The sequence below is a fragment of the Pteronotus mesoamericanus genome, unplaced genomic scaffold, assembly GCF_021234165.1.
Source record: "Pteronotus mesoamericanus isolate MK-2021 breed Mesoamerican mustached bat unplaced genomic scaffold, CSHL_Meso_final contig_20, whole genome shotgun sequence".
Classification (NCBI taxonomy): domain Eukaryota; kingdom Metazoa; phylum Chordata; class Mammalia; order Chiroptera; family Mormoopidae; genus Pteronotus; species Pteronotus mesoamericanus.
Window position 1 is genome coordinate 86,204,017 of NW_026555085.1, and position 21,097 is coordinate 86,225,113.

Sequence of the window (21,097 nt, forward strand, 5' to 3'; positions counted from 1 at the left end):
TATAAAGAATAAGCCATGTAAAACAATGTCTTTTTAAACCTTATACACTATAACTGACACAAAATGAGTACAACTAGCTAGAGATTTACTTTAGATTGGGTTTCTCTTTGCCACTAAATCAAGCTCACACCTTTCCATTGTTGGCATGGTACTATTGCCAATTCCCTATCAAGAGTATATTTACTGTATTTTGCTCTGTATAATGTACACCCATGTTTTTGGCCCAAATTTTCAGGAAAAAAACCTTTGTTTTAATTTTTTAACTCAATTTTTTAATTTAGTTACATTTAGATACTTGTTTTTTGCATTACAAAGTAATTTTAGCATTTATTTTTGAACATATTATGGTATAAGACATTTTATGAAACAATTACAAAACACAAGAATAGATATAGGGTATTTCAGATACTAATCATATGTAATATGCACCCTTATTTTTCCCTCAAAATTTGGGCCAAAAAGTGCACATTATACATGGCAAAATATGGTAAGTCTCCAAATTAACTGGATCACCTTTTTTTATTTACCATGGGAAGGATTCATTTATAAAACCACTTGATATATTTGGGTGGTGGGTGGTGGGGTTGGTTTTTTTTTTTTTTGGTCAACTTTATTAGTTTCTTCCCACGTTATTGGAATATTCAGGTTTCCTTTTTCTTGATGAATGAATTTTTTTCTCTGAAAGGTATTCATTACGTTAAGATTTTAAAATCGGTATCAATCTTCCTTAATGTGTATTATGCAACTGTTTTAAAGATAGACCACAATTAAGTTTCAAGGTAGGAGATATGTTTAACTAGTTTTCTGGGTTATTTAAAAAGAGATTCACACTGTCTTTAATTTTTTAAAAAATCTTGTAAAAATGTACTTCTTGGACAGTGGCAAAGCTGGTTTTACCAAGATAAGCAATTTCAACTAAGAACTATAGAATTTACTGTGTGCTACTTTCTGTAGCACATAATAAAGAAACTTGTAAAGGTCAGTGCAACAAGAAGTCGATAAGCACGTTCCGTTTAATCAGTCTCAGTGGTCCCAGGGTTCACAGTACCCATGTTTCCTGGAACAATATTTTGATTTAAAGACAAAGTTATTTTACCAAAGTAACTCAATAAACCAGTTAAGTCACTCAAATAGAATAATTTTCAAAGGCTTATTTATGAGAAAAATAATCATTAAAGTACCCATTATATATACAAACAGAAAAAAGAAAAATAGAGAAATGCAGCTAAGGAGTCAAAACCATGTTTCCCTGAAATTACCTGATAACCAAAATGAAGTTGGTGGTTTGTTTGATTAGTTTGACACAATATTGTTGTTGTTGGTTGTAACTGTAGTATTTGGGACCCTTAAAAAACAAATGATTACTTTAATTTTCTACCTTAATCTGCAGACTGGGACATACCTTGCATATGAAGTTAACTTAAGACATGCTCCCTGATTAGACAGATCATTTCACGTGACCAAACTGAGGAGCAGCTAACAGTGATTTTGTTGTAAGAGTGCCTATGAAAAACTGGTTTCCACAAATTTAGTACCATATTTTTTTCTTTATGAGTAAAATTCACTAACTTCTTTCACCCTCCTTCCTTTTTTTGTTTTGCTCCCTTATCTCTTCCCTCCCTCCCTTTCACTCGTCACGTATTAAATATGTGTCAGGCACTATGCTAAGTCTGAGGATTTGAAGAAAACATTTTGTGCTTTTAAAGGGGGTGAGAAGATAGTGAAGGTGACATTCACTACAAGAAAACAGATAATTGTAATACAGCATTGTATGTGGTTTAAGAGAGAAACAGAATAATCCTAGAATATATAGAAAAGTTGCCCTACCCAGACCTGGGGTGGTAGGACGTAAGGTCAGTTTGTTCTTTTATTGTTGACTGCTCCTTCAGGAGGGAACTGTATAATCATCATCAATACTTTGGCAGATAGAACAGGACCAGTGACAGGTAACCAGATTAAAGTGATGACATTTCAAATTAGGTCACTGGAGATGGGGAAATAAAGAGTGGAACTAGATGTGATGAAGGCAAAAGTAAGTGAAAGATAGTGAGAAAAAGGAGGGAAAGGTGAAAGTCCTACAAGATGAATAAGTTCCAGCAATCTGCCATACAACATACTCAACACCCCTATATTTTTACATCTACAAATTTAAAACAGTAGAAACTCATGTTAAGTGTCCTTACCATAGCAAGTTAGAAACAACAACAACAACGACAATTTTCCCACATTACAAATCCTTATGTTGGCCAAGCTGAGCCTCAGCTGAGAGAAATGCCTAGTTCTCCACACCAGTCAGACCTCAGAATCTACTTGACATTATCCCCTTTGGAATTCCTTCTCTGTTGCCTTCATATTTTGAGGGTTCCCCCCGAAATAAGACTGCTACTCAATATTTCTAAGTCTGCTCTAGTAAGATCAACTATAATTTAAGAAATTGTTTAATGGGACTAGCTTTGGAATAGGAGAGTCACCATTCACTTTATTTTTTTACAACCAGGTACTTTTCTGCCTTTTTTCTTTGTATTTGTCTTCCTTTCAGTCTAGGACATTTCATGGATATGCATTCATTTAGTGTTTCAGTATATCTCTAATCCTCTAAAGCAGAGATTTTCAGCCTTTTTCATCTTGTGGCACACCCAAACTAATTACTAAAAGTCTGCAGCACAGCAAGCAATATGTTATATTTTTTGCCAATCTGAACCACCCCCCAAAAAGGTATAATTTTGATTCATTCACACTGGACGGCTATTGTTGTGTTGGCTATTGCCATTTTTTAATTTGACACTCTGAGGGAAAAGAGGTCAGTGTTTCTGACTAAATAGTCAGGTATCGCATATTTTAAAAATTCTTACCCTGACCTGTGTGGCTTAGTTGGTTAGGTGTCGTCTTGCGAAGTGAAAGGTCGCTGGTTGGATTCCTGGTCAGGGCACATGCCTGGGTTGCACGTTTGGTTCCTGGTCAGGCCACTGATCATGTTTCTCTCCCACATCAAGGTTGCTTTCCCTCTCTTTCTCTCTACCTTCCCCTCTTTCTAAAAATAAATAGATAGATAGATAAAATCTTTTTGTAAAAATTTTTTATTTATTGATTTTAAAGAGAGAGAGAAACATTCATTTGTTCCACTTATTTGTGCATTCATTGCTTGATTCTCATATGCGCCCTGACCAGAGATTGAACCCACAACCTTGGTGTAAGGGGACAATGCTCTAACCAGCTGAGCTACCTGGCTGGGGCAATAAAGAAAATCTTTAAAAAATATTCTTGCAGCATTCCATTGTGCCTCTTGTGGCACACCAGCTGAAAATCGCTGCTCTAAAGGTTCAAGAATTATCCGAGATGTGGAGGGCTCTTAAGACATACTGGGGACTTTGCAATAGCTATAGTCTTATCATGAAAACAGTTTGGTAAGTTTAGTTCATTTTAAGTAAACATTTATTGACCACCTACTATGTGCTAATAACTGTTAGATGCTGAGAACAGAAAGTTGAATAACATGATCACCATCATTGAGGAATTTCTAGTCTTATGGAGGAGACAAATAGATACTATTTAATATCTTTTCTGTCCTGGGTTGCACTTTATAACTCTGCACCTCCCCACCCCCACCCTCCCCCTCTGAGTCCCAGCTTGGCTTTGTTCCTGGTTTGAGGATGTCTGGTTCTCCTCCAACGGCCTTTGATCCCCTTTTATGTGAACATTTTGCGGTAGCTTGTGAACTTTCAGGCTGCTTACTGGGCAAGCTTTGTTTTCCCTCACTTGTCTGCCTGAAAAGATGGAATGCAAACATTTCACCTCCCTTCCAGGGAGGATTTGGAGTTAAGCTCTTCTTGATCTCAAGGAGAGCTAAATTTTCCGTTTTTAATTAACAAGTTAACTTCTAAATGATCAAAGTTTATTGCGAAAACGCCACAGGAGAAGAGGGCAATGTGAAGGAGTACAGGGCTTCAGAGAGAAACAAGAAGTTGTGAAAAAGGGATTTTCTAAAGAGAGGGGCTTACCGGGGGGCCTCTCGCAAGGCTGCAAGTTGGCCCTTAGAGAAGCAGCCGAGAAAGGTTTGGACCGTTGCTCCGGAAGAACAGGGTAAGTAGCCCTCAAAAAGCTTCACTGTTTGAGGTCCCCAAGTCACAAGTCTCAGAACCCCTGACTTCATCGGAAAGCCCCTTTCCTAGACACAGGGACCAAACCAGCCCTTCCCTGGTCTACAGCCAGTGCTGCCCAGCACAGGGAAGTCCACTCAGGCTTACTCCGTACATGATTACCCAAGTGGACCCCCCACCACTCTTTCAAGACCCAGACTATCCACACATCCAAGAGAAAAGGACAAAGGCTCTACTCTTGAGTGGGAAGTAGGGAGTTCCTCATACTTGATTAGAAGCTGAACCAAAGAAGTTTAAAATCAGCCTGCGATGAAATAATAACGGACTTCCCTACTACCTGTTTGTTTTCCCCCAGGCTCTGCGTACCCACATGCCTATTTGCCAGCAATACCTCTTTCGTCCCCATAGTAAACCATTAAATGTAAACTGTGTCAACTGACATTCTAAAAAGTTTTCAGAACCACTGTTCCTTTCCCTCCCTTTATGCGCCTTTCTGACACATTTCAATCTTCCTTCCCTTATTTATCTGCCCTTTCTTTGAACTTGACCTTGAGACTAGATCCTCAGATTGGATGCTTCTCTTACTTTTGATCCTATTGGCTATCCTGTAGGATTTTGAGCTTTCCTGCTCTTACAGCCTCAGTGTCTCCTGCCCGACATACAATCCAGTCGGACACCTGCCCCTTGGCCAGTGTCCTAATAAGGCTACATCCTCCTTTGCCCTCACAAAAGGAAAGAGGGAGATTCAGACCCTGTCCCTGAGCCTTAGGACAAAGTCCAGGTTGTTGATACCAATGCCTTGTTTCTAATTAAGCCTCCCTGTAAGGGATACCTATCAAGTTCCTTAGAATTATCGCACCAATTCGTTTCCTGCCCCGTCCTAGCTTTCTGGGAATTTCAGAGGAAAACTCTCTGCATTCTGCTCTACAGATAGAAAACAAGGCCCTGAGGTAAACTGCTGTGCCACGTAACTATGAGAGCTCAGACTTGTGGCTTTCAGACACACCTTTACCTGTCCTCTTGAGCGCCTGATGTGGCTTAAAAGGGACCCATTTGCAAGTCCTGCAATGTCTCATGCAGCTGATGGGAAGAAGGCTCAGAGGGTTCCTGTGCACTCACTCTGGTTAAATTACAGATTAACTTATACGTGGCTAAATAGAAAATTGGGTTCCATATCTGTGTGAGATCAAACAGAATGGCAATTTCCCTCAGCTTTTTGGGTGCCTATAAAATGCAAGTCAGTGAAGGGGACATGGCACCCACTTTCTCATCTTGAAATTACATTGCAACACACACATCCTACCCACTAATTCCGGAAGAGACTGCCTGGCTTCACCTAGGCAAGATGCATCCCAAGGCCTGGATGAATGTGCACCATCATTTAATCATATTGTGCATAATAATAATGATTATCGTTCATTGAATGATTGCTTTGAGCTAGGTCAGCCTTGCAATTACCTTAAAAAGCGAGTGTTATTATGCTCATTTTATATATGTGGGACCTGGGTCTTAGAGAAATTGAGCCCAAGCACACACATGAAATGACAGAGGTGGGGATTCTATGCACAGCTTGTCAGGCACCCAAGTGTGTACTTCAGTGTTTTCACCAGTGTTGGATGAGTACACCAGCTTCACCGGACCCACTTTTCCCAATTAAAAAAAAATAACTTTCTGATAAAAAAATTGAAGAGATAAAAAGTTACATTAAACTTCTAGCTTGAAACTTTTAATTTACTTTATAAATGGAATAAAGACATATATACATAATTTATGTATCCTAAAACAATAACCCATAAATTGTAATGAAGTAAGTTATTATACTTAACTTCTTAAGTATAATGAAAGTTATTTAAATGGTATAGATTCACTGGGGTCAATAAATTAAATGTTACCTATCACAGAGCAAATTTGGGGTGTTATCAAGAGTACATGTCATTTGGAAATGGCTTATTAGAAAATTATGGGCCCAGATTAAAACTGATGCCAATATATGATATATGCTTAATTAGCAATGATGTACCTACCTAAAAGTAATTTATAATTACTTATAAACATACTTAATAATACATTGACGATCGTTTAAAAAGCAGAATAACAGTAACCACAAACAATCATCACAGGATAATATTGATGCTTAATTGATAGCGAAGTAGCTTACTTAATATCAAATTTCAAATCTTTGCATGTGGAAGTGCAAATAGGTACTGTGAAACATAGCATGGCAACCATTATTCTTAGTAGCAAGCCTTTTTAATCTCAAATTTTCCACATTAATGCCTACGCCATGCATACTAACGCCTCTGTACTCTTAATTGGTTTGAAAATAAGCCTGGATTTAGCTATCTATTGGAGACTCTTTACAGATGGGAGACAGAACAATAGTTTAACAACTATAAGCAGAAGATCACTGTAAGACCCCAAATAGGGACAGTTTGATAAGAGATTTATACAATGTTAGCTGAGCATCATCTTGTAGATTCCCCATCAAGAGTTAATGGTCCTCCCACAGCCTGGATATCAGACCAAAACCACTGCTAAAGGAAATCATCTATCAAGATCATAGTAAGTACTTAATAAATATTTGTTTAATAAATGCGTTTTAATGGTTATAATCATCAATGACAAATACAACTGTTTTAATTGACAAAATATTAGTATTAAACTCCTGTGTTACTATAACATATCTAGTATCATCTTCTTTCTTTTCTCTTGTAAGCTTTGGATTCCTATTAATATGCAAGTAATCTAAATTGATTTGTCTTTAATTCTGTGATTATTAAAACCACTTTGTGGAAACCAATCTGATTTTGCAAGTACAGTAAACTATGGATGCCCCTCAGTAGATAAAACCAATATAACTTTTTATATGATTATTGTTCTTACTGTATAATAATACTGATGTTTCAAAGAAAATATTCTCTATATACATGGTTAATATTGGCAAATTTTTCTGATATGTCATGCCTGGATGAGCATACTGAAACCACCTAACTACTCAGAAAAGAAACCCATCTATAAACATCTGAATGTTTAAGCTTTTATTTTATTTTTTAAATTTTATTCATTTTTGTTGTTGTTCAAGTTCAGTTGTCTCCATCCCCCCATCCCACCCCCACCTCCCACCCTCAGTTTTACCCCCTTTGGTTATGTCCATGGGTCCTTTATATATGTTCCTTGATGACCCTTCCACTTTCCGCCATCAGTCCCCTCCCCGCCCTGCCCCCCCCCCGCCCCTCTGGTCACTGTCAGTTTGTTCCTTGTTTCCATGTCTCTGGTTATATTTTGCTTGCTTGTTTGTTTTGTTGACTTGGTTCCACTTCTAGGTGAGATCATATGGTATTTGTCTTTCACTGCTTGGCTTAGCATAATGCTCTCCAGTTCCATCCATGATGTCACAAAGGGTAGGAGCCCTTTCTTTCTTTCTGCTGTGTAGTATTTCATTGTGTAAAATGTACCAGAGTTTTTTGATCCACTTATTTACTGATGGGCACTTAGGTTGCTTCCAGCACTTGGCTATTGTAAATTGTGCTGCTATGAACATTGGGGTGCAGACCAAGGGATATAAAGGAAAGAATAAGCAAATGGGACTTCATCAAAATAAAAAGCTTCTGCACAGCTAAAGAAAGCATCAGCAAAATGAAAAGTGAACCAACTGTATGAGAAAGTATATTTGCCAGTGATACCTCAGACATGAGTTTGATCTCCAAAATATATAAACAGCTCACACTACTCCACATCAGGAAGACAAACAATCCAATTAAAAAATGGTCAAAGGACCTGAACAGACACCTCTCCAAGGAGGGCCTACAGAGGGCTCATAGACATATGAAAGGACGCTCAGCATCACTACCCATCTGAGAGATGCAAATTAAAACCGCAATGAGATACCACTTCACACCAGTCAGAATGACCATCATAAACAAATCAACAAACAACAAGTGCTGGCAAGGCTGTGAAAAGGAAACCCTAGTGCACTGTTGGTGGGAATGCAGACTGGTGTAGACACTGTGGAGAACAGTATAGAATTTCCTCAAAAAGCTAAAAATGGAACTGTCTTTTGACCCATCGATTCCACTGCTAGATTATACCCTAGGAATCCTGAATGTTTAAGCATTTAAATTGAAATCTAAATGTTTGCATGACATAACCTGTCAAACTCAAGTGCACTATATAAGCCCAAGGAAATATTCAGCTATTTTAAGGGAATGTGTGTCAATAAAAACCATGTTCTGAGTTTCCTAAGAAATCAATTAATAAATTGCAACCAATTAAAAAAAAACTCTGTTGATCAAAGAATTCTTATGGCTTACTTAAACGCCCCAAACACCTTAATTAACACTGCTTAGACCAGAAGTAAGAAAATGTGGTATATGTGCCTTCCTACATTTCATCTCTTAAATATATAGAACAACTGCCACAAAGATTTTAAAGGTTTAAAATCTTGTAGCTAAATCTTTTTAATTTATCTTGACGAAGCATTAAATCACACTTTTGCTATCTTTCTCTGAAATTTCTCTCAGGAAGAGTTAATAAATGTGCTTGATATTTGAATATTTACTAATCACTGACAGCTAAAAGGCAGCTGCACTGGAGAATTTTACATGCAATTAATAATATTTAAAATTCACATCATGTTGTAAATTACAATATTAATGAAACTTTCATTGTTGTGATTACTTGGCATTTTATTCCATTAAAAATATATTCAACTAATTTTTACATAGCTTAGTGGCTTATTTTAATTGAGTATGATCCAGAGGTGTTGATACTGAGAGCTGACATGTTAGGCATTAATCTCACAATTAAAAGACTGTGGAAATAGAATATGAATGCTGGTAATAATATGTACTTAATACATACTAAGTAGGCTTATATTGCCTCTTCCCTAGAAACTTGTTTAAGTTTGGGTAAAATTACAAAAGTTTTTCAGTCTACAATGGCTAAGATAATTGGCTTACACATCCACTCTTTCATTTTAAATAGCCCCGAGAAGAGTCAGGAGGTTAGATAGTCAACCCTCAAGTCCACTCAACAAGTCCATTGTTGAGTGCCCACTCCCTGCCATGCTTGGTGCCAAGCATTGCAAAGGGTACAAAATGAATAAGACATTGTCCACCCTCAAGAACTTTATAGTCTACTAAGGGGAAATGACTATGGTACAAGTTCAAAAATAAATTTAATTACATGTGCTATTTAAAAAATAGACTGTAGCAATTTTTGTCTTCTTAAGAGGATTGTCATCATTCACATGAAAAGACTTTGCTATAGGCTTACTTTCACTCTTTCACTAATAGAAATTAATGGTGAAGTGGGACAAAGAAAGGAAGAACAAAAAAGAAAGAAAAAAATTTAAAAAGAGGCAAAATTAAAAGCCTCTTCTAGGTCTTCCAAGATGCTCAGGGGTTAGGGGAGAAGGTGTTTTTCAGCAGAGCACATTAATGAGACTGGAGCTTGGACTAGAAAGCTAAACTGCTCTGCATAATAAAGCTGGGGACTGGAGGTTCTTGGACCTTGGGAAGCAGGACCTTGAAGAACAGACTTATGTGAGGACAGTGCCCCACAGCAGGTGGGAGGCTGGGGCTGGGGGGAGAGGGGCCAGGGAGCAACTCCAGAGGCAGGGCAGTGAAAGGTCTTTAAGTAGGATATCTCATATGCCATTATACATTGCCTGCTCTTCTTTAATATAACTGGCCTTCATCACATATACCAAGTGAAGAAGGAGTTGGTGTGGCAGGGAGAAGTGAATTAGAGAAAGGGAGCTCTTCATGTGTGTTTTGGATGGAGATGTTTGAACACCTGTAAAATGTGACATGTAATTAGGATTAGAGAGCTCAGAGCCTGCAGAAAGCAGGAGAACATACATTTTGAGAATTTGCAAAAATGTAAGGAAGAGCATTAGACTTCCTACAGAATGAACTTGAATTGATTTTATTAAATTTCAAAGATGATAGTGATATTTGCATTTCATAAGGTAACATGAGACAACTGTCCTCAAAGATGTCCAAAGTGCTGCAGGACTCTCAAGAGGAGGTTATGGCACACGGGGGACAGACAGGGGTGAAATGAAGAAGAGAAGCAGAGCCGGATATGTTTCCTATATTATTCACTTCTCTTCAAATCCTTTTGCAATGAGGAAGGATGCTGTAAAAAGAGACATTTTATTCAATCATTGCAACCTTGAAAGCAGGTTTTAGTATCACTGCTTTTTTGGTTAGAAAACTGAGGCTGATCAAAGACAGATCAGGACTGGAGCCAGCCAGGGTACCTGAGCCATCTCTGTCTTAATACTACATAGCACAGAACTGGTGCAAGAGCCAGCATTCAAGTTTGGCCTTAGATTTCAGGAGGTAAAGATGTGGTGGGAGGGGATTTGGTGGTTTCAGGCCTGGGCGAGAATGAACAGGCTGAATGCTAGGCACCCAGAAAGTGCTGACTAAACATTAACGGAACAAAGCTAATTTCCACCTCGTCCCCATTCCACACTATGGACCAGATGCAGAAACAGGATATGGTTCAATCTGACTGACTCATGGTTTTCACAGATGGTTTTGGGTGGTCAGAAGTCTGGAAGGAAGTAGGGGCCAAGTGGGAGAAGGTTTTAAAAGGCATGGTAAGACACATGTAGTACTGGATTTAATAGTCCATGAGAAGACACTAAAAGTTTTGAGCAGTGATGTAACATGATTAAAACTGTACTTTCAGAAAATTACCCTGGCAGCAGGTGAAGGGAGGCCTAGAACAGGGCATCTTAGGCTTGAACATAATGTCGACTCTTCCCTTACGTCTGCGATTCTGCATTTCTAACAAGCTTTATGCCTTAGACCCAGGGGGTCTGGGTGGGCTTGAGACTCTGAAAACCCCATCGAGAGGAACCCTGGAGAGGCAGGCCAGAGGGAAAGTGAGAAGTTATGAGCTTTGAGGACTGCCTTTGTTCAGAGCCTCAGGACAGGAAAAGGAGTTAGAGAAGAATGGCAATAGGAAGAGCCATTAGGGAGTTCTCTGCCCGTCCCTCGTACAGGAAAGGATCCGAGCTCCTGCACTGTCCTGTCCCTTCCCAGCCTTTCTGTGTATACATGTGAGCGTTCGCCGCTTGTCACTCCACTCCCCCAGCTGATTATAGGAAATGGATGTTGTCTGAGTCCAGCTTCTCCTAGAGTCCCCTCCAAAGGGGAGGCAGCCCCCCAGTGTGGCCGCGTTCACCAACATTCTACTGAGAGCTTTACGGTCTGCATGTTGGGGAACTGACCCTTGATTTCCTCTGCCTGGGCCCTGGCTTCTGTTTCTTTTTCTCCTCTTCATCCCCAGTCTGGACCCAGTGGCAAGATCTCTGCTTCCATTCCTGTGTCTGGTCCAGGGTATAGTGAGGAGATGGGTGGAGATGGTTCTGTTCCATAAATGCTTATTTAGTGTTTTCTGTGTGCTGGATATACAACCTTGAACGTTTATTTTCCTCCCTAGCCAGAAACCTCTGGATCAGAGCTCCAACTGTGAACTGCTTCACCTGCGCTTCTTTTGAACTCAGCCTTAGAACAAAACTTCCTTGCAAGAGACTGTGCTTGCCCGTCTCCTGTGTCCCCCTGCCTCCTGCTCCCTCATCGCTCTCCTCCAGGCTAGAGCCACTTACTCTCCATGACTGGGTAACCATTAGTGAGGGGATTGGTGATAGTTCCAAGTGCTACAGAGAGCCTGCAGGACAATCAGAACTGGGAACAGGCCATTGTGTTCACCAATTGGGGGTCATTAGTGACCAGAGACTAGAGAGAGTAGCTTTAGTAAAAAGGTGAGGGCAGAAACCAGGGTACAAGTAATGCAATCAAGGGTGGATAGTGAGGGTTAGAAGCCACTAGCATGAAGTGTTTGAAGAAATTAGTTGAGAAAAAGAGAAAACAGAAGCTCAAACAAGCGGCAGGATTGAGAGAAGGAATCGTGAATAAACTGGAGGATTTATCAGGATCGTGGAAAGAGAAAATGCTCCAGCAGAAACAAGAGAGAAAGAAAACCCTCTGTTTCTACTTCTAGGGACATTTGCATTTTGAGAAGGGACTTTTCCAGCCTGCAGACAGTTTCATTTTGCCTGGACAGTCTTTTAAAAGCATTTCAATGAATTGCCTTATTTTTTATTTTTTTTTAAAGTAATGGGAACTTAATATTTTTTAAAATCTGGATTTCTATATTTTTCTTGGAAAATGGCAAGAGCTAGAAACTGTGGGTGCACATTGCCCCCGCTGTCATTTATGTTATTTGCCTGTCTCTAAAAGCATTTGAATTTGCACCAAGTGTTTTAAAGAAATCTATCCTGGCTGAAATTCCAGGCATAAATTATGGCAGCAGAGGAGCTATCTCTGGGAAATGAAACCTTCCTGATCACCTCTCAAGTTTTATAAGGAGTCCCTACCTGGCCTACGTGTCAGACTGTCCTCTGCTCATCCTGGAAAGTGCCCCACCCAGAGAGAGCGCAAGAGAGGGAGCCTGGACAAAGACCAGAACAGACCCTTTACATTCTGTGAAGTGAACTAAAAAGACATCACTGAACTATTATGGCTGAAAAGCAGCAGAAGTCCCTTGGAATTCCTTGGAGCAACTATTGCCTGAGCTTTCCCTGGCTGCTGACTTCACAGGCCTGTCCAGATCAGTGGTCCTCAACCTCAGCTGGAAATTAGAATGACTCTGGGACCTTAAAACACAGATATCCGAGAGATTATGATTTCATTAATTTTGGTGCTTCTTAAAGTTTGGCAGGTGGCTCTAACATGTAGCCAGATTAAACTACCACTGTCGTGCTTTGTGACATTAACCCCCTCCATTCCAGGCCTTCTGTAATCCCCAGGCAACACCCTGGACATTCGGAGTAGACGTTGTATTTCTTAACCCACCTTTACTCCTGACTCCACTATCATCACACAGCTACCTCTCTGGCTGCTTTTTGCACAGATCATTTAACCTCTTGTGATTGAGTTCAATGATCTAGAAATTTTAACTCTCAGCTGGCGACACTGACTATTTGTCCCAGGCTCAATAAAGGATAATGTAGCCTCTCTCTTGCTGGAGCTACAACAAAGACTCAGGAAAAAGAAAGTGGAAGAACTGAAAACCAAAGAAACAAACCTACAAAGGAGCAGGGTGAAATATGAGTCGGGTGACCAGTTGTCCTAAATTGACAGAACTGCCATGATTTTATCTTTTTGAGTAATCATTTTGGCTTAAGAATTTAGTTTTCTTATCAGAGAAGTAGAAAGCCTAGAGCTTAGGTGATTTATAAATATTTTGGTTGATGGATTGTAAAATTATTAAGGGTCTTAGCAATTTTCTAAGTTTTGTTGATTTTTTTAACCAGCTATAACAGCTTTATCCATTAGAACTTCTGGGAAAATAGAAATGTTGTGTCTTATCAAAAGCAGTAGCAATCGAGTACTTGAAATGAGGTAACTGTGACTGAGGATCTGAATTTTTAATATTATTTAATTTCAATTAATTTAAAAGTAAATGACAATACCCACATGAGTGTGGGAACTACTTAGTGTACAGGCAGATCTATAGAGTTGCTGTTGTCTATGAGAGATGCATTTTGGTGTGACTCTTCTCTCATACCTTCTTTAAAGAGAAACTATCTCATTTACAGCTTTTGGAAAGAGCAACCCTATGTATTGAACGCTTGTAGAAGATACAGCTGGTTCGATCTGAATTGAGTCAATCTAAACTGATTTGGTTAGTTTGTTTCTTCCAAGACCCTGGAACTGAGATACTGAAAGACTGTGCCCATTTGTTAACAGTGAGCTGAACAAGTAGGGTTGACACTAGAGACTGTGCCATGGAAAGGCAAAGCCGGAAGCAACCCCATTTTGTTGGGCTGGAGACTGGAAACCATGTAGTGAAACCAGGGAGAGGGGGTTGAGGAGAGAGGAGGAGGGAAAGAGAGGGAAGTAATCATGTTGTGTTGTAAGTGATGGACATAATACCTGAGCTTTGTTGAAGACATTGTTTCTAATTTGGGGGTTAGAGAAGAGAAAAACATATTTTTAAAGATATGGAAGAAAGAAAAAAAGAAAGATAAGAAAACATCTTAATGTAAATTCTAGCAGTAATGGTGTTATGTGTCATCTAATAAGCCAGCTTAGAAGAGCCCCATTCTTCAGTTGACAAAGAGTGGTTCTTCTTTACATGGGAAGGTGGCTCCTTTTGATCACTCTGTAAGAGACATATGAGTCTGGGCACATAATGATTTTCAATAAACACATATATTTTTAACTTCAGATTTTAAAATTTTATAAAAGATTTTATTTATTTATTTTTAGAGAGAGGAGAAAGAAGGAGAGAGGGAGAGAAACATCAATGTGTGGTTGCCTCTCACACGCCCACTGTTGGGGACCTGGCCCACAACCCAGGCATGTGCCCTGACTGGGAATCTAACCAACAACCCTTTGGTTCATAGGCCTGAGCTCAATCCACTGAGCCGCAGCAGCCAGGGCTGATTTTCAATACATATTTGTTGAGTGAATGAACGAATAAATGAATGAAGCAGCATTGGGGACATGCAGCACCTTCCTAAAATAGTCAAATTAACCCTTTTTTTAAACAGCTCTTTTTTTTCAGCCAAATAAATTTTGTTTGTTCTCTGATTTGGTTTTCAATTTTAATTGTCAATTAGTCTTATCTTTTCAAAAACATGTAAATTGATATGTAATTCACATACCATAAAACTCATTTTAATGTACGATTCTATGTTTTTTAGTGTACTACAAGATTATGCACACTTCACCATGATCTAATTCCAGAATATTTTCCATCACCAAAAAAAGAACCTCATGCCTGTTAGCTCTTTTCTCTCTTCCCTCTCTAGCAACCATGAATCCATTTGCTGTGGATTTGCCTACTCTGAACATGTAACTCCTGGGTACACAACTTGGAGTGAAGCTGGTGGGTCAAAATATGTAAAACATGTTTAACTTTTTTTGATGAACTGCAAATGATCTTCTCCAAATCGTCGACAACTCTTATTTTCCATTTTTTTAAAAAAGATTTTATTTATTTACTTTTAGGGCGAGGGAGAAAGATGTGAGAAACACTGACTGATGTGCCTTGCCTGGGAATTGAACCAGTGATCTTTTGGTTTGCAGGACAACACTTACCCCATTGAACCACAGCAGCCAGAGCTCCATTATTTTCATTACAGCGATCCTAGTGGGTGTAAAGTGGTGTCTTACTATACTTTAGGTTTGCATTTCCCTGGTGACAAGTGAACATCTTTTCATGTGTGTATTAGCCATTTTCACAGTAACTCTCCTTTGGAGAAATGTCTATTCAAATTCTTTGCCCACTTTTTAATTGCATTATTTGTCTTTTTCTTGTTGAGTCATAAGAGTTTTCTACGTATTCTGGATATTAGATCTTTATCAGATATGATTCACAAAATTATTTTCCCCATTTGTTACCCACAAAAGGGACTTCTGGCTGCCTGACACCGCCAAACTCCTGAGGCAGGTGTTGTTACAAAAGAAAAGAGATGCATTCAGGTGCCACACAGCCTGGGAGAATGGTGGACTCCCATCCTGCTCAAACGTACCTGATACTTATGAGGGTAGGGAAGGAACGGCTTTTTTTCCTAATCCAATTATCTTTCTAGCTTTGGCATGCTGGGGGTCCTCTCCATTCACTTTTCTAGCTTTCAGCTTGCTCTGGGCTCCACCCACTCACCATTCTAGCTTTCCTGGGTTGGGGCCCTATCCATTCATCTCTCTAGATTTTGGTCCTTTAGTATAAGAACCACTCCTCTGCCACCATGCTGGCCAATGGGCAGAGACTTCCCTGGTGCTCCCACTGACTGTTTTACATAACACATTCTGTGGGTTGTCCAAAAAAAATTATTAATGGTGTCCTTTGAGGCACGGGCATTTTTAATTCGATGAAGTCCATATATCTATTTTGTTTTTGGTTGTGTGTGCTTTTGGAGTTGTATCTAAGAAAATGTTGCCTAATCCAAGGTCATGAATACTTACATGTATGTCTTCTAAGTATTTTATAAGTTTCTGTTCTTAAGTTTGTGTCTTTGGTCCATTTTAAGTTTTTGTGTATGGTGTGAGATATGGGTCCAACTAATTCTTTTTCTTGTGGATACCCAGTGTCCCAGCACTGTTGGTTGAAAATACTGTTCTTTCTCTGTTGAATGGTCTTGGCGCCCATATCAAAAATTAATTGATCATAGATAAATGGGTTAATTACCTGTCAATTCTATTCCATTTTCTGTTTATCTATCCCACAGTACCACTTACTGTAGAGCTTTATAGTAAGCTTTGAAATCAAGCAATGTGAGCACTCCAACTTTGTAATTCTTTTTCAAGATTGTTTTAGTTATTCTGGATCCCTTTCATTTCTAGGTGAATTTTAGACTTAGCTTGTCAGAAAAAAAGTCAAAATTTTGATAGGGATTGCAATAAATCTGTAGATTATTTGGGGTTTATTACCATCTTCATAATATTAGGTGTACGAATCTATGAACATGGGATATCTTTCTATTTATTTAGGTTTTTAAAAAAATTTATTTCAACAATATTTTGTACAAGTGCATTAAGTCTTGCACTTCTTTAGTTAAATGTATTCCTAGGTATTTTGTTCTTTGGATGTTACTGTAAACAGACTTGATTTATCCACTTTCATGTTGTTTATTGCTAGTATATAGAAATATAACTGATTTTTATATGAGGTCTGTCTGGAAAAAGCCCAGCCATTGTTAATATAAAGAGAACAGTTTGCATGACATTGATATAACCTGGCAGCCAAGGATAGTGGACTGGAATGCGCATGCATGAACAATGATGACTTCTTGCACTAGTCAGTGGGGGCATCTGCCGTTGAGTGAGCATGTGTACTGTGTGGCCCTCACATTCAAAATGACTGAGAAAGTAGAGCAATGAATCTGTGTCAAATTTTGCGTTAAGCTTGGACATTCCTCCATGGAGACTATTCAGATGATTCAGTAGGCTTTTGGGGATGATGCAATGAGTACAACACAAATAAAAGTGTGACACAAATACTTCAAAGATAGTGGAGAATCTGTTAAAAGTTGTCCACATTCTGGAAGCCTGCAACAAGTAGAACACCAAAGAATGTTCAACGTGTATGGGCTACAGTCAACAAAGATTGGTGACTGACAGTGCAAGAACTAGAAGCTGACCTAGGGATTCCAAAAACTACTATGTCCGAAATTTTGACACATGATTTTGGCATGAAACGTGTCATGGCAAAATTTGTTTTGCAGCTTCTGCTACCAGAACAGAAAGAACATTGTGCTGCATTTGCCAATGACTTGATTCAAACTGCTATCAATGAACCAGATTTCCTCAGGCAGATCATAACTTTGAAGGAGTCTAAGGTGTCATTGTCCCTGGACAGTATTTCTTGTACGTTGTATCTTCTTCAATAAATATCTTTATTCTGGAAACCTTACGGACAGACCTTGTTATTGATGTTATATCCTGTAACCTTGCTGAACTGGCTTATTGGCCCAAATACCTTTCTTTTGTGTGCGTGTGAATTTTTAGCATTCCTACTTTGTTCCTGATTTTAGGGGAAATGCTTTCAGTCTTTTGCCAGTAAGTATGATGTTAGCTATGATTTTTTAGTAGTTGCTCTTTATTAGATTGAATAATTTCCCTTATTTTCCTAGTTCATTGAGTATTGAGTATTTTTTTATCATGAAAGGTATTACATTTTGTCAGAGGCTTTTTCTGCATCTCTTGAGATGATCATATTGATTTCTCCCTTTAGTCTATTAATCTACTATATTACATTGGTTAATTTCCATTTGTTAAACCAACTTTGCATTCCTGGAATAAATCCCACTTGCTCATGGTATATAATCTTTTTACCATTATTTTTTGAGAGCACAAGTTTTACTTTCACTTCCTGTGTCACCCAAAACAATCAAACAGTACTACAACTGGATCAAGAATTAGTGACCAAGACATGCAGTCATCATTATTATTACCATCATTGTCAACATTAATATGAGCACAAGTTGATGATAGTCTGAACTAGAATGATAGGTCCAAACGAGAAATCTCATTTTAAGGAATGAGATAAAATTTAGAGACTATTGGCCACAGGGCATTATTAATTTCTTAATGTTGTTGAATAGTTCTTCCATTCCTGGGATAAGCCTTATTTGGTCAAAATCCTCTATTCTTTATTTAAAAAAAGATTTAATAAAATAGAACACAGCCATAGGAAAAACAATATTTATCTTAAGTGTCCTGCTTAAACAACAGATGGACAAACAAAACAAACTCATAGACACAGACAGCAGAAGGGTGGTTACCAGAGGGAAAGGGGGTGGGGGGAAATGAAGAGGGTAAAGCGGATCAAATATATGGTGACAGAAGGAGACTAGACTCTGGGTGATGAGCACCCAGTGCGATACATGGATGATGCATTATAGACTTGTACTCATGAAACATAATGGTATTTACCAATGTAACCCTAATAAACTTAATAAAAAAAAACCAGCTTAAGGAATTCTCAAGACAAAATGCCTGTTTAACTAGTACACAGATCAAGAAGCTGAACATCATCAGCACCCCATAATGCCCCCTTGCGCCCCATCTCAGCTGCAACCTCCCACCACCCAATGAGGATAACCACTGATCCAAAGATTTTTTTTTCTATGAAATGCAATGGAGACAATTACATATTTTTAAGTGAGTACTCCAAATTTCCATGAAGCTTTAAATATGCTATAATGTTTCTCATTCCAGGAACATGTAATTTCTTAAGTAAATTATAACATATATATCATCCTTTGTTTTGGAATTGTCTACAGTTCTACTGGCCATTACAGTAGCCACAAGTCATATAAAGATACTGGGCACCTGAAATGTGCTGTCTATGCAATAGTCTTCAATGACTCCGTACAAAACTAAGATTTTAATGTTTCAGTAATAAGTTTTAAATAGCCATTACAGGTTATAATAATAGAATTTTGGATATATTGGGTTAAATCAAACAAACAATTTCACATTTCTCTTTAATGTGGCCATTAGGAATACAATCATATTCCTAACAGTCCATGATCGGCACTATGCTGTTAAATAAACAGATAAACTGTCTTAATATTTTATATGTACATTACTGAAAGGTTTTTTTTTTTGGACAAAGATCATGCTGTAAGCTACTTTGTACCCTCTAGGACTGGCACATGCTTGATAGTTAATGAATACTTCTTAACTGTTTGTTAAACTTTATTTTTTGCTTTTTAAGTTAAAATTCTATACTGTTTAGCCACATGAGGATAATATTCCTAAAAGATCAAGAAAAGATATCACAAATATCTCTATGGAAACTGAAAAAGTAGGAATTGGGTATAAAAATATTAGTTGGAAAAATAATATTTCTTTCATCAAAAGACAATTTCCTGGATTGTAATTCCTTGTAGATTAACATGAAGTTTGTTATGTTTAGTGCAGCATATGTATACATTAAGTATTTTTAAAGAGTGAATCCATTTTTTTATTAACAGGGACTTCTACTTGTTAGGGTAATCTATTTTTTTTTTTTGCTTATTGGCAGAATAGTGTGAAACACCAATTAGTTATAACGGAAGTGTCACACTACAGATTATTCGTATCATTGGATGAATGAAGAATTGTGATGTGGGACATTAGCCAAAATAGCCAGGTCCTGATTGGAGAATTGCTAAATATGATATTTTCCTTTTTTAAAAAAGATTTTATTTATTTTTAAAGAGAGGGGAAGGGAGAAAGAGAGGGAGAGGAACATCCATGTGTGAGAGATACATCAATTGGTTGCCTCTTGCACATCCCCAATTGGGGGACATGTCCGGCAACCCAAGCATGTGCCTTGACTGGGAATTGAACCAGCGACTTTCTGGTTTGCAGGTCGGTGCTCAGTCCACTGAGGCACACCTGCCAGGGCAGGATATTTTTCTTAAGTCATACATTTTGTATTATATATTTTGAAAGATATAAAGCATAAGTTCTCAGATTTCTGTGAGACAAAAATAGGCCTCAAAGGATCCTGGAGTCATCTTAAACTTCAAGTGACAAGAGAAACTTAGAGGAATCAGATCTTTGTTGAGGGTTTTCTTTTGGTCTTAGGGTACAGAGCCTCATTCAGAGTCACGCCCAGGTTGATAGGTGTTTACTGTGAAAAGGTAAGTGGAACACAGTTTGGGAAGTAGATGGATCCTGTGCCCCGCTAGGGACTTGGATATTCATATCCCCCTGGGGAGCAGGTCTTTGTTGCTCTGATTCCCTGGCGGGGTCTCAGCTTCTGATAGAGCCCGTTTCTATCACTTCCGCCCCCACCCACCGCTACTCCATCCTCGAATTTCTGCTCACTGAAATGTTTTGCTTTCTGGAGGCCCATTTTCACTACTTCTGCCTCAAGCCCTCTCTCAGCTAGAGCCTTTCTATCAGATGAATCATTCTCAGTATTCTCCCCTTTCACTTTTCAAGGGAGACTAATGATTGGCTTACCGAATTACCAAAGCTACTTCTCAGTGAGAACTGTTTGTTCCAGGTCACCTCCGAGGATGACGGCGGCCAGTTTACGGACTGTGTGCTCTTGGATCACATGATCACTCTTAATCCAATCAGTTATTGGAACCCAATCATTCTGGCTAGCTGTTTGTGCAACCTCTGCCCTAGGATGGTTTGGGTCACTTCTCTCAGCAGAGCCTCGGTTTCCTTTGGAAAGGGACTCCCGGTACAATACAACAAGCATGTAACACACTGACACACACACTCACTGATGAAAACAACAGTGGTTGAAATGTATGAATAAGAAGATCGCATTACGCAGTTAAATGTAGGAGATAATGAATGGAGGGAAGAAACCTCTATTGACCCTGGCTTTGTCCAAGTAAAATTTCTCTGCAGTAGAACAAATAGGTTTTCAAGGTGAGTTTTATTTTGTAAATCAGACCATTCTGCTGTCCTGCAGTTTTCCGGAGGGTCCTGCTTCTGGCACACAGAACCAAAGTCACGTTC